Below are 12,735 nucleotides of genomic sequence, written 5' to 3'. Positions count from 1 at the left end.
GTCTTCCTTTCTTTTATTCATTGCTCCTCATTTGATCATACTCCTTTGTTTTGTATCTCTATTTCTAGCTCCCCCTTTCTTTATTCTCCCTCTATGTTATATTTATTTGTCATTCTTTATCTCTCCCCCATGGTTTATCTCTCCCAATGTCCAATGTTATTTATTCTCCACCTTTTTGACACTTATGTCAAATGGGTTATACATATATAGTGTGTTTGTTCAAAATGATTTATGGACTTCCATTATGATTTTGAGAGCTACATCCCTATTGTCACATGAAACATCCAATTATTTGATCTAGATAGAAAGCTTTATAGCAAGGTGTACTAGGCCATCTAAGGTAGAAATATTGGGGTCTTTCTTCAATAGAGTTTTTGCATAACCTAGTTCCCTATGTTGTATTTCCATGTGTGGGATGAGGGACACCTATATATATGTTAATTTGGCTCTTATGCTAGCCTCTTCTACTATTAACACAGCTAATTGACTTTGTGTCTAAAGAAATGTATGAAAATGCTTCTCACTCTAAGTAGGATTTTAAGGTGACCTTGTACCTGATATGTTGAGATTTCTCTCCAAGCTCAAAATTTTTGGAAATAATCAAGGCTAGCTAGGTTATTGAAAGGGGAGGGGTGAATCAGTAACCTCAAAACTTTTGACAAATTCAGCACTTAATAACATAATCAAAATATCATCGATAGATCTAATCTACTGCATGCATGAGAAACTGAAAGCACACAAAACTTTGAATACAATATTTGGTGACCCAAAAGCCTTCCAAATAGAAAGTCAAACTAGGGTGGGGATGATACCCACAAAACTTTGATATTGTAGTATAAAGTTGGCCTATTAAGGCTTGCAATGATCACTTTTGATGATCTTCCCTATTTGGAGCAATTAGGACTGCTAGATCAGCCTTGTTAGAGGTTTTACAATCATACAATGAAGTATGCACTCGGTAAAGAGATTTAAAGAAAAGACTATTTAGTCTACCCTATTAAAGGATTTGAAGTTGATTCACATATTAGGATGAAATAGTAGATCTAATTTACAACTAAATTTTTGATTAAAATATTTGATGTACTGATTACCTCTTTGTGATAGATGCAACTTGGCTGCTCCTAATTCGACCTTGCTATACACTTTACTCTACTATTGATTCACAGTCACATGCTGATCATCACATTCATTTTCACTCTTCTTAAGACATTAATACTTCATGCTTGGGTATGATACAATGCATTACATATATACCAACCCAATTCTCATTATTACAAGGTTGGCCAAAACACAAGATAACACTAATATTACTGAGTTGGCCCAATTGTAGAAACTCAAGTTCTAAAAGCTGACTAGGTGACTTCTTGATACATGGCATCCACTGCATTACTTGGCATTGTCATGCATTTGGTAGAAGTAGAGGCTCATTTTGTACTAATCACTCAACATAGCTTCAAACTAAGCACACACTAGAGACGTGGTAGAAACTAAATTCATGTTTACCATACCTTCACTCAATAAACACTAATCATCCCATCGCTCGATTAACACTTGCTTCACATCACAAGAATTGATAAATCAGTAGACACTATGAAGCTTGGTAACCACTAAACTACTCAGTCTAAACTACTAATCTTTACTCTACCTAGATTCGCTTGGTAACCATTGGAATGCTCAATATGAACTATGAAACTTGGTAACCAGTAAATTGTTCGACAAACACTAGAGACTGATCGAAGAACTCAGTAACCATACATAATCTAAATAAGTTTTGTCACTAATAACAAACAAGACTTGATTCCAACAATCTCTCCCTTTGGTGTTAGTGACAAAAACATTCATCAGCCAAAACTTATGTACACTGTCATGCTTATTTTGATTTATGATTCTTCAAAATTTGTCTTTGTAATTCTGTTGTATATACGATTTGCATATATCTCCCCCATACAATAGACATATCATATCAGGCATAATATCATACTAAGTGTATATACATGTCTTTCTCCAAAAATATCTCTTCTCCTTATAGACATATCTCTCTCCCCCTTTTTGACAATAATTCCAAAGATCATACACAATCTACTTAAATCAAGACACCAAAATGTGAGAGAAACTTAGAATGTATCTTAAGAATTAGACTTAAGGTCTTGTCCTAGTTTTCTTGCAAAATTTTGTAGGTTTGAAGTGCAACTTGAACTTCTATAGAGAGTTAGCTCAAGACATACCTAATCTATTTAATTTGTTATTTTCATGGTAGGTGACGAATATGGGTTAAGCCTTTCTCCTCTAGGTGTTTATCCTTAGGCTTAAGAGTTCCAGCCACATAGATTTCACGTAGGGCACTATCCATTTAGGGCTCCTATCTCCTATATAGCACATTTGAAATGATTTTGAATTTCATTGATAAGAAGTACCTTTGACAGGATCTACGACTAAGCTCAATTTAGATCGAGTGATTCTGCAATCACTGGCACCAATTTGAAATTTGGAGCTTTCCACTCAATGCCTCATACCAACATTTTTGATCCTTTCTTTGCCTTTCTACTACTACTACTAGATGCCATGATCACTCAATAAACTAAAAATTCTTCATAAAAACTTCACTATAAATTATGCTCAAGATCGCTGGAATGCTCTACAAATCCCTCTGCTCTGAATATGTTGAAATCATGGAAATGAAATTGAATTCCTTCCTTTTGATAAAAATTTCCCATTAATACTTGGTACGATGAGATCCATAATGACATAGTGCATGACAGGGTGTCATGCACTATCTGTGCAGATTGCTCGGTAAAAGCTTTTGACTCGGCAACTAAACAAAACCTTGTTTCACTTGACTTCACTCAGTAGAGCCTATGACCCAACCTTACTCGGTGATTACTGATGTTGAACTTTTGTGATCCCTCTATATTTGGACTATTGATTTGGACCTTTTCTTCCTTCCAATTGGAACTTTTTAAGATGTGACCTTGAAAATATAGTTCCAATTCTACCTTAAGAACTTGATTGGAAATGGTGGAGTCACCCACTTCTTGAATGACTTGACTAACATCATTTGAACTAGCTTGTTCGGTAGATTTAGGAATCCATTGTTGTCTCATCTACTTCTTGATGTTGTTAGGTTTTTCTTTCTTTTCATCTTCAACTCTACCTATATTCATGCAATTCTTAGCTATATGACCAAGTTTAGGACAAGTGTAACATCTTATTATAGTATGCTTTCTTCTTTAGTGATGCCTAGCACGGTTTATGCCAATCTATCCATATTCTCCATAGTAATGACATCTACACCAAGTATTGTAGTCCCAATCAAATATTTCATTTACAAATTGTTTAGATAGATTGAATGGTTTAGATCTACATTCAAATGCCTTGTGACCTTGTTTCTTGCATTTGTGACACTTGCCTTTAAACTTTGGTTTCTCCTTGTATTTATTAGCTTTATAACCATGTTGGCTACAACTATAACATTTTCTATTGAATTTTACCTTTCCATTGCTCCAACATTTATTTGATGTATGACCTATCATACCACAACAATTGCAAGTAGGTCTTTGATTCCTTTGAACACCTTGTTTGGAGGATTTGCCTTCTTCTTTGTATCCAAGTCTTGCTTTTCCCTTTTGCCTATATAGATTCTACTCATTTAGTTGATTCAATTGATCCATGTCTACTTGGAATTTCATTATTATTTCATTGAGTTTCTTTTTAGAATTTAGATCAACTTTAAACCTTTCATTGATCTTCTTTTTAGTGCTTAAATCATTCCTTAACCTTTCATTTTCAGATCTCAGACTCATGATTTCTTTGTTTGCATTGGAGAGATGATCAATGAGATTTTCTTAGTGAAGGGATTGATTTTGCATTTGATTGTTCCTTGCCTCCAACTCTTCTTTTTCCTTATTTCTCTATTCCAAAATTTCACACAATCTTATTATCTAAATTTCCTATTCTCTTTTCAATTTCTTTACTTCTTCTTGAAAGGAGCCATTCATTTCTAGGAATTCTTTAATTGCATCATTTACTTCATCTAAACTACTTGAGCGAAAAAAGTCTTTAATCTTCTCTTCAACATACTAGTGGTCATTCATCTATTTTGCAAGTTCCTTCCTTCTTTTTAGGGATTGGAAAAGATGCTCTTTTGCTTCCTTGAGTTGAGCTATGGCCATCTCTAGATCTAGCTTTTCATTGTCAATAGCTTTGTCAAGTCTAAATATCTCCATTGTCCTTGATCTTTGCTCAATCTGTCAAACTTTATCTTAAGAACCACAATGCTTTGATACCAATTGTTGGAAATAATCAAGACTAGCTAGGTTACTAAGAGGGGAGGGTGAATCCATAACCTCAAAACTTTTGACAAATTCAATACTTAATAACATAATCAAAATACCATCAATAGATCTAATCTACTACATGCATGATAAATTGAAAGCACAAAACACTTTGAACACAATATTTGGTGACCCAGAAACCTTCCAAATAGAAAGTAAAACTAGGGTGGGGATGATACCCACAAAAACTTCAATACTATAGTATAAAGTTGTCCTTTTAAGGCTTACAATGATCACTTCTAACGGTTTACCCTATTAGGAGCAATTAGGACTGCTAAATCCACCTTGTTAGAGGTTTTACAAACATACAATGAAGTTTGCACTGGCAAAGAGATTTAAAGAAAAGACTGTTAAGTCTACCCTATTAAAGGATTTGAAGTTGATTCACCTATTAGGATGAAATAGTAGATTTGACATACAATTGAATTTCTAATTAAAATCTTTGATGTACTGATCACCTCTTTGTGATAGATGTAACTTGACTACTCCTAATTTGACCTTGCTATACACTTTACTCTATTGTTGATTCACAGTCACATGCTGATCATCACATTCACTTTCACTCTTCTCAAAACATTACTACTTCATGCTTGGGTATGATACAATACATTAAATATATACCAACCCAATTCTCATAATTATAAGTTTGGCCAAAACACAAGATAACACCAATATTACTAAGTCGGCCCAATTGTACAAACTAAAGTTCTAAAAGCTGACTAGGTGACTTCCTGATACATGTTATCCACTGCATTACTCGGCATTGTCATTCATTTGGTAGAAGTAGAGGCTCGGTCCATACTAATCACTCAACATAGCTTCAAACTTAACACACACTAGAGACTCGATAGATACTAAGTCACTTGGTAGAAATTGAATTCATGTTTTCCATACCTTCACTCGGTAAACACTAATCATCCCATCACTCAATTAACAGTTGGTTCACATCACAAAAATTGATAACTTGGTAGACACTATAAAAATCAGTAACCATCGAACTAATCAATATAAACTATAGATCTTTACTCTACTTGGATTTTCTTGGTAACCACTAGAATGCTCGGTCTGAAGTATGGAACTTGGTTACCACTAAATTGCTCAGCAAATAGTAGAGATTGATTGAAGAGCTTGGTAACCATACAAAATTTGAATAAGTGTTGTTACTAATAAAAAACAAGACTTAATGCCGACAAGAATATGATGTATTGTCTCTTGGATGAAGAGTGTTGGGTCACACAATTTGGTGTACAATGAGAATATATTCCTTAGTACCATCTTCACATCTTCAACCTTTGTTTCCAATGCAATTTGAGTGAGTGTTATATCACCAGATATCTTTTCATTTACCTTGCTCTGGAATTTCTTTTCAGACCATTCTAAGAGTTTAACATTAATATCAGTCTCTTTATTATTGACCTTTTCCACTATATATGATAGTTATTCTAGTAGTGGCTTGGTCTCTTTAGGAGTTGGTAGACTAAATGCATCCAAAAAGATGTCCTTAATGTCTTGAAGTGCTTGCTTTTTCTTGTGTTCTCTCCTAAGAATTTCTTGATGCTTTTTCTTCTATAAGGCTTGTTGCAAAATTCTTATTTGGTCTAGTGTCATTGTATCATAATCAAACTTAGGAATAACTATCTCTTCATCTAGAGTGATATCTCCATAGTGAATTACCTTTTCAACTTTTGAAGAGCTAGATCCTAGCATTGAGATTTGCAATGGTATAGCTTCTGTGTTCAACTTCTTAAGATTTTTTGTAGGAAAATTGCCAGATTTTGGTAGAGTTACCAATGCTTGGATGACTTCCTAATCCTTTACCTTAGGTGTTTGCTTACTCTCCTAAGATTTTCTCTTGTCTAACACAATGACATGACTAGCACCTTGTTCTTGTGCTTTAGGTATAGAAGAATCCAACTATATTGCTTCCTATTGTTTAGTAGTAATGTCTTTTTCTTCTTTTGCAGTCTACCTCTGCTCAACTGTATCAACTTTAACAAATGTATCAACCTTAGTAGATGTATCTACTATTTTTTGCGTCAAAGGTTGTACTTGAGTAACTTAAGGGATGGTAGAAGGTGGTTCTTGTGGATTCACCTTGTCCCTTGTGACATCAATTACTACCTTTTGGAGCTCATCTATATTGACCTAAACTAGATTTATTAAATAACTTGGCTTGTAGTGTAGATTGGTGTAATATCTTCTTTAAGTCTTCTGCAGTTAAGGGATTAACATTCTAAGCTAAGAATTGACTGTGTCATGTGGGGGATTGACACTTGGAATTTGTGTGTCTTGCACACTCTATTCATCTTGTTGTTTTTCAGTTGTTGCCTTGTCATCAGTCTATTTTTCAGTTTCCTTCCCCATAGTACCATCTTCCTTATCATCCTTTTCTTTGTCAGCATCAACATTTTCATCCTCTTTGTCATCAAGTTTACCTTCAGAGGGATAGACTTCTCTTTGTTTAATAGTGGTCAACCCATAGATAAGTTTCCCTATTTGGGTTGATTTCTTGACCACATCTTCAATATTATTTTGGAGTATGCTAAAGGCTCTATATTTAGGTGTAAACCTAACTCCATATTTCTTAGTAGCCTCAACAATCTGCTCTTTTGTCAATTCTAATATTAATTGGGCTAAAGTGCTTTCCCTTATTTGTTTTTCCAAATTTAAACATTAATGCCATTTTTGCTCAAATAATTTGTATAGTTTCTTGCGTATTGAGATGGAAAATCTAATGGTGTTGTCTTAAATTTTGACATCATTGGATATAGGGCTTCTTCCACTAGATTCTTTTCATCTTTCTCAAGTTTCTCAAAATCAATTTTCTTTAAACTGGACAAATCTAAATTATTCTTGACATTTTCACACAAATCCTCAAGATCAGAAAGTGGTTTGTGACTTACCACATTAAATTGGCTTATATAATCTAATTCAATCCTTTCTTCATCTGAATCAGGCTATGCAACATATTTTCTTCTTTGTTTCTTTTGCACTTGGTCACCTTGCTCTATTTTCTTGGATTTCTCCTTGGCCTTCTCTATTGTGGCTCATGTCTTTGCTCTAGTGGTAGGTTCTATTGGCTTGGCTTGGCTAGGTTTAGCACTCTTGGTCTTTCTGATTGCTCCAAGATTTTCCATCAATTGTTGTAGTTGAAGCTCAACTAAATCATAAGTATGATCTTTCTTCACAATCTTGTAGCCAACATCCATAGCAATACAGGGCACACTATTCAATCTGCTAGATTGATAGAGTTTATGAGAAATTATCCTAATAGAAAAGTTCAAGAATTGATCAACAATAGTATCTATTGTCAAACCTCTTTTAATCCATTTAACTCTGGTGTTTTTCTTTATTACTTCCTTGGAGTCACTCCTCAAAGTCTCTGGCAGGTCTAGGGTTGGGTAGCTAGTAACCCTATGAATTGTTCTCTTAGTAATCTCAATCAGTCCACCCTCTAGCCATAAAGATCCATCATGTATTTAGCTCAACAAAATTCTAATTCATTTAGTTTTAAATACATTGGGAAAATCTAGGGCTCAAGTCAAACCCTTCTTTTCAATAATTTTATACTCTTCCTTTAGAATACCATTTTCACATAACCTATCATATGCTTCTCTAATTTCTAAGTCCCCAATGCTACCAATTTTGCAATTATAACATCTTCTTACATCTTGCACCATTATAACATTTGATAGGATCATGTATAAAGTGCCATAGGGATCTTGTTTGCAGGCTATGTCAAGAATGACCTTAAATATAGGTTGTTTAACTTCATTACTAAGAAGCTAAACTTTCAAAACCTCTTTCCCTTCTACATGCTTTGAGCTAGATGCCATTTTTCAAATGCGAGTTTATACAAAGTAAAACTGTAAGGTCCCCTTTTCTAGCACCATGTTATAAACCCTAAATAACATGAATATGGTCAGAACTAGGAAGTGTAAGGAGGTGAAATTTCATGTCTTTGTCTCTCATGCAAGGTAGGCGAATTATAGACTATTACCATACACCTTATGATAGAATGATTATAAGTAGGTTCTAGGAATTAGGTATATCACGATTGGCATCCTTCTTATTCGTATTGGACCTATGATCTTAATTGAGACTTATATACATTGTAATCATTATTATCATAAGTATCATATTTAAAATTTTATTAGGTTGGAAAGCTAAGAACCTATGGAATAAAGAATCGAGATGTTATAACTTATAAAATATGCCAATGGGTTCACACTATGTTATGATTTATTAGGATTGTTGTTGTAGGTTGCCATTGTGAAAACATGAATTATCACCTTCCCATGTAAGTACTAATAATAATTATAGACAGAAATTGTTATTAATTTAGATAAAGGCCTACTTAGTAGAGCTTGGCATGATGTAAATATAATAGTTCAATTATCATACAAGTAGTATTGGGTGGATGGGCTACAATGAATGATGATTAAGATGGAGATATAATACATTGATTAATAGATATAACAGGTTTACATAATGATTGATTTTGAACCTATGCAAACATGATTATGAAAACATCCTACTTTCCTAACATTAGTGATTTTAGAGACATATGCCTTACAATGTAATATCTCATTATGATAATGAGATAGTGTTACTTTTCAAACTATATTTAATTGAATCAAATAATACTAGTTGTGGGGGTTACACTTAAGTGGTTTGACCTAAGGTATATAATAATAACTAATTTTCATGTTGGTTGATTTAGCAATATAGATTCAACATTTCATCATTATGATAGAAAATGGATTATGATGTGATGCAAAATGTTAAATTGATTATGATGACTTATGATTATATGTGATGTGCAGATTTTGATATTTTAATGTTTTGAATGTCTTATTTGAGAAGAATTAAGTAAAGGAATTCCATTGAATTATGTTAATATAGATTTTGTGACATTTAAATTCATATGCATTTATGATATGTACTTTGTATGACCTTCTTGGACTATTGATACTCAAGTTTAGTGTGTAGGAAGTGGAATTGTGGAAATATTTGGGGGAAACAAGGTCCAAATCTATGTGAACACAATTTAGCCAATGTGAATCTTTGAGAGATTCAGAAGCCTCGCTATAGTGTATTTTATTTCATAAATGTAAGCTTGTATATGTGTGAAATTTTTAATCTCAAAGATGCATTAGGGACATATCATGATGATGTGGGATGTGCTTTTATGTATCACTTGACACTTGTGAATTTTGTGTGTTAATGACAAGTCATCTAGGGTTTGGTCATGGAAGCATGTTACCCTAAAACTAATTACCTAGTTAGTGATTAAATAAACCCACTTGACAAGGGGTAGGATGGGTCACTATCAAAAGGAAATTCAAATTTAGACTTGACCCAGGGTTTGAAGGGTCATTAGGTGATCTCAAAGTGCCCCTTGTGTAATAATAAGTTACCCATATGATAATATAACATGTTAGATGCCTAATTTTGACCATATTAATGCCTAGATAGCCTAGAGAGGCCTTTTACCAATACATTCTTCCACCAATTCAAAAATGGAGTTGTCACATGAGCTCTTTCCCATGTTTCCACTAAGTCTAAAATAACAAGCTTAGGGAGAGACAAGTTTGTAAGAGGAAGTGGCTTGGTGTTTTTGCTAAAATAGTTAGTGGGAAGGCCTTTTTAGAGAGTCTTGGAAAAAGTAGTGGGTTTTTCACCCACTCTCTAAGTTTAGAGATAGTTATGGTTTTGGAGGGAGGCTATGGGAGCTCTTCATCTACTATAATCACCATTAGCTTGGACCAAGGTAGGTGCTCAAACCATGAACATTTTGTTTTAGCATTGCATAATGAATCTACAAGTATGGAATGTTGTTTTGGAATCATGGACTTTTTATGGTAATTTTTGTGTTGTGTTGTGATTGTGCAATTAGGTTCATGCATTTTCTTTGTTTTCTCCTTGATCTATTTGTTTTGTTTTTAAAGTTTAATTTTTTCATGGGTGTGAAGGCTTCACTCACCCTTGGGAGGGAAGAGAAGCCTTGGGTGAAGGGGTTTCTTGGGCTCAACATTGAAGTTGAGATATTTTCCTCTTGGATAGGGTTTTGTTGTTCATGGAGTATGGGCTCCATTGAAGCTGTATACCTTGTTGATAGCCTTGAAGAGGCATTTGTATTATGTGAGGTATAAGTGTATTGATGTAATGAGGAGGATGTATTTGGTAGCCTTGAAGAGGAATTACGTAATTAAAAATGTATATGTGTATATGGATATGGCATTCTCCTCTTTGGAGAGCCCACCTTCACCCATTGTTTCACGATTCCAATGGTGAATCAATGTGCAAACCTTAAAAGGGATTGTTATGTATTTTTGTAGTTTGGATGTATGCATTTACAAAATTTTGTGTGTATCCTATTTGGGCCTTGTTTCCCCTACTCATTGGGTGGCTTCTTAGAATACTTAGATGGGAGGTGAACCTCCATGGTTCTTGTTGTTTTTCTTTTACGCATTTGTAGGGTTGTGCTCCATGAATTCAAAAAAGAAGGCTTGGGTTGGTCATGGTTTGCAATATCAGGGAAAAAGGAACTTGTCCCTTGTGCATTACATTTGTAATGGAGAAATATCCACCTTCTTCATGTTGTTGTGATACATAATTGCATGGTAGAATGAAGGAATTCTGAAAGGATCATATGTAATTGTGCCATTATTTAATTGATATGCAGTTGGATGTAATGAGATAGTAAGTTGAAACATTATTGTAGGTATAGTTGAAATGTGGTATGGAATCATGTTAAGTAGCTATTTAATAGTATTTAATGTTTATTAAAATTAATAGGAATAACCATTGTCCTGAAGCCTATATCGAAGTTATAAAATTGAGTTACTAATCCTGATGGGGACACAACCCAAGAACAGAATGGACACAACAGAAGAAGGGAAATTGTATTAACTGAAAAATAAGCTAGTACATTTAGTACAAAGAAAATAAACTTCAAAACATGCCCTAAGGGCTTACAATAGCATAAATGTGGAGATAATTTCTCCTATCAGTACCTCCTCTCAAACTCCACTCCGAATTGCCTTCTACAATGCCAGGAATCTCCTTAAATAGACCTCAAAGGGTTAAGGACTAGGAATACATTCTAGAAAGTGCTAGTAGGCATCCACTGACCAAATAGAAGGCTCTAGAAGCTGCGTTAGAAGTCGGCGCAAATCAAGAAGAATCCAAAAATGTTAACCGAACTTCTAGGAGGCATAACTTTTGAATCGTAGCTTCGATTGACGAACCGTTTACATTTTTGGAAAGCTCTCAAAGTGCTCTATAGCCCTATGGAAAAGATTCACTTGTCCCCCACTTTTTAGTCCTTTTTGAGGTCATTTAATGCCCCTAACTTGACTTTGAAGCATTCTTAAGAGGTCTCCAAAACCCAAAAAACTGCAATAACTTTCAAACCGTGGGGCCTTTTGACCTGATTCGTTTTTTGGAATGCTCTAAATCACAATTACATTCATCTAGCAAATTCACACTTCTAGTTTACCAAAATGATGGCCCAATTACATGCTCCTATTTTTTCAAGATTTTCTAGCACACTGATAGTGGAACTGTGAGAGTTGGAACCTTTATTTGACCCAAATGGGTGTCAAAAAATGAAAACACATGAAATAGAAACTAAGTCTAAGTACATTTTTTTGTGTGACATAGGATTGCCCTTATACCTCTAGATGCTCCTACATCAGACACCCAGGGTAGATTGAAAAGTGACCTTGTCACTTTATGAATGGTAGAGGAAATCCCAAATGGGAAACCTCAGCTACTGAAATCCAAGTTGAGTCCTTGATCGACCGTCCTTTCCATTTGACCAAATACTCTTCATACTACCTATTTCTGGTACTCCTACCCACACGATGATCTAGAATGTCTTCTATCTCCTCCTTCTTAGAAGCAGGAATCAGACATGGCTCTAACACCAGCTCCTCATCTGCACCATCATCATGATACTCTGTTAAATCTACAATGTTGAAAATGGGAGAAATGTGAATACCATCTGGCAGCTCCACCTCATATGCATTTCCCGAGTCATGTTTCTTCAAAACTTTGAAGGGGCCAATATTCTTCATTTTCAGCTTGTTGTAAGTACCAGATGGAAATCTTTCTTTTCGTAAGTGCACCATGACTAGATCCCCTACTTGGAATTCCTTATGTCTTCTCCTTTGATCAACCCTAGGTTTATACTCTTGATTCATCTTGGTAATGTGTGCCTGAACCTCCTCATGTAGACATTTGATATGTTTAGCAAATTTTTCCACTTTAGCACTTGTCCTCTCCCCTTGCTCTATCTTCCTTAATTCTAGTGCAGTCCTTGGGCTATTCCCATATACAATTTTGAATGGTGATTTTCTAGTACTCCTATTTATAGAGTTATTGTAAGAAAACTCTA

This window comes from Cupressus sempervirens, chromosome 11 (genome assembly GCF_028749045.1).
Source record: "Cupressus sempervirens isolate cs-2001-9-10 chromosome 11, ASM2874904v1, whole genome shotgun sequence".
NCBI lineage: Eukaryota > Viridiplantae > Streptophyta > Pinopsida > Cupressales > Cupressaceae > Cupressus > Cupressus sempervirens.
The sequence above is the reverse complement of the archived record's forward strand: the minus strand, read 5'-3'. Positions refer to the sequence as shown.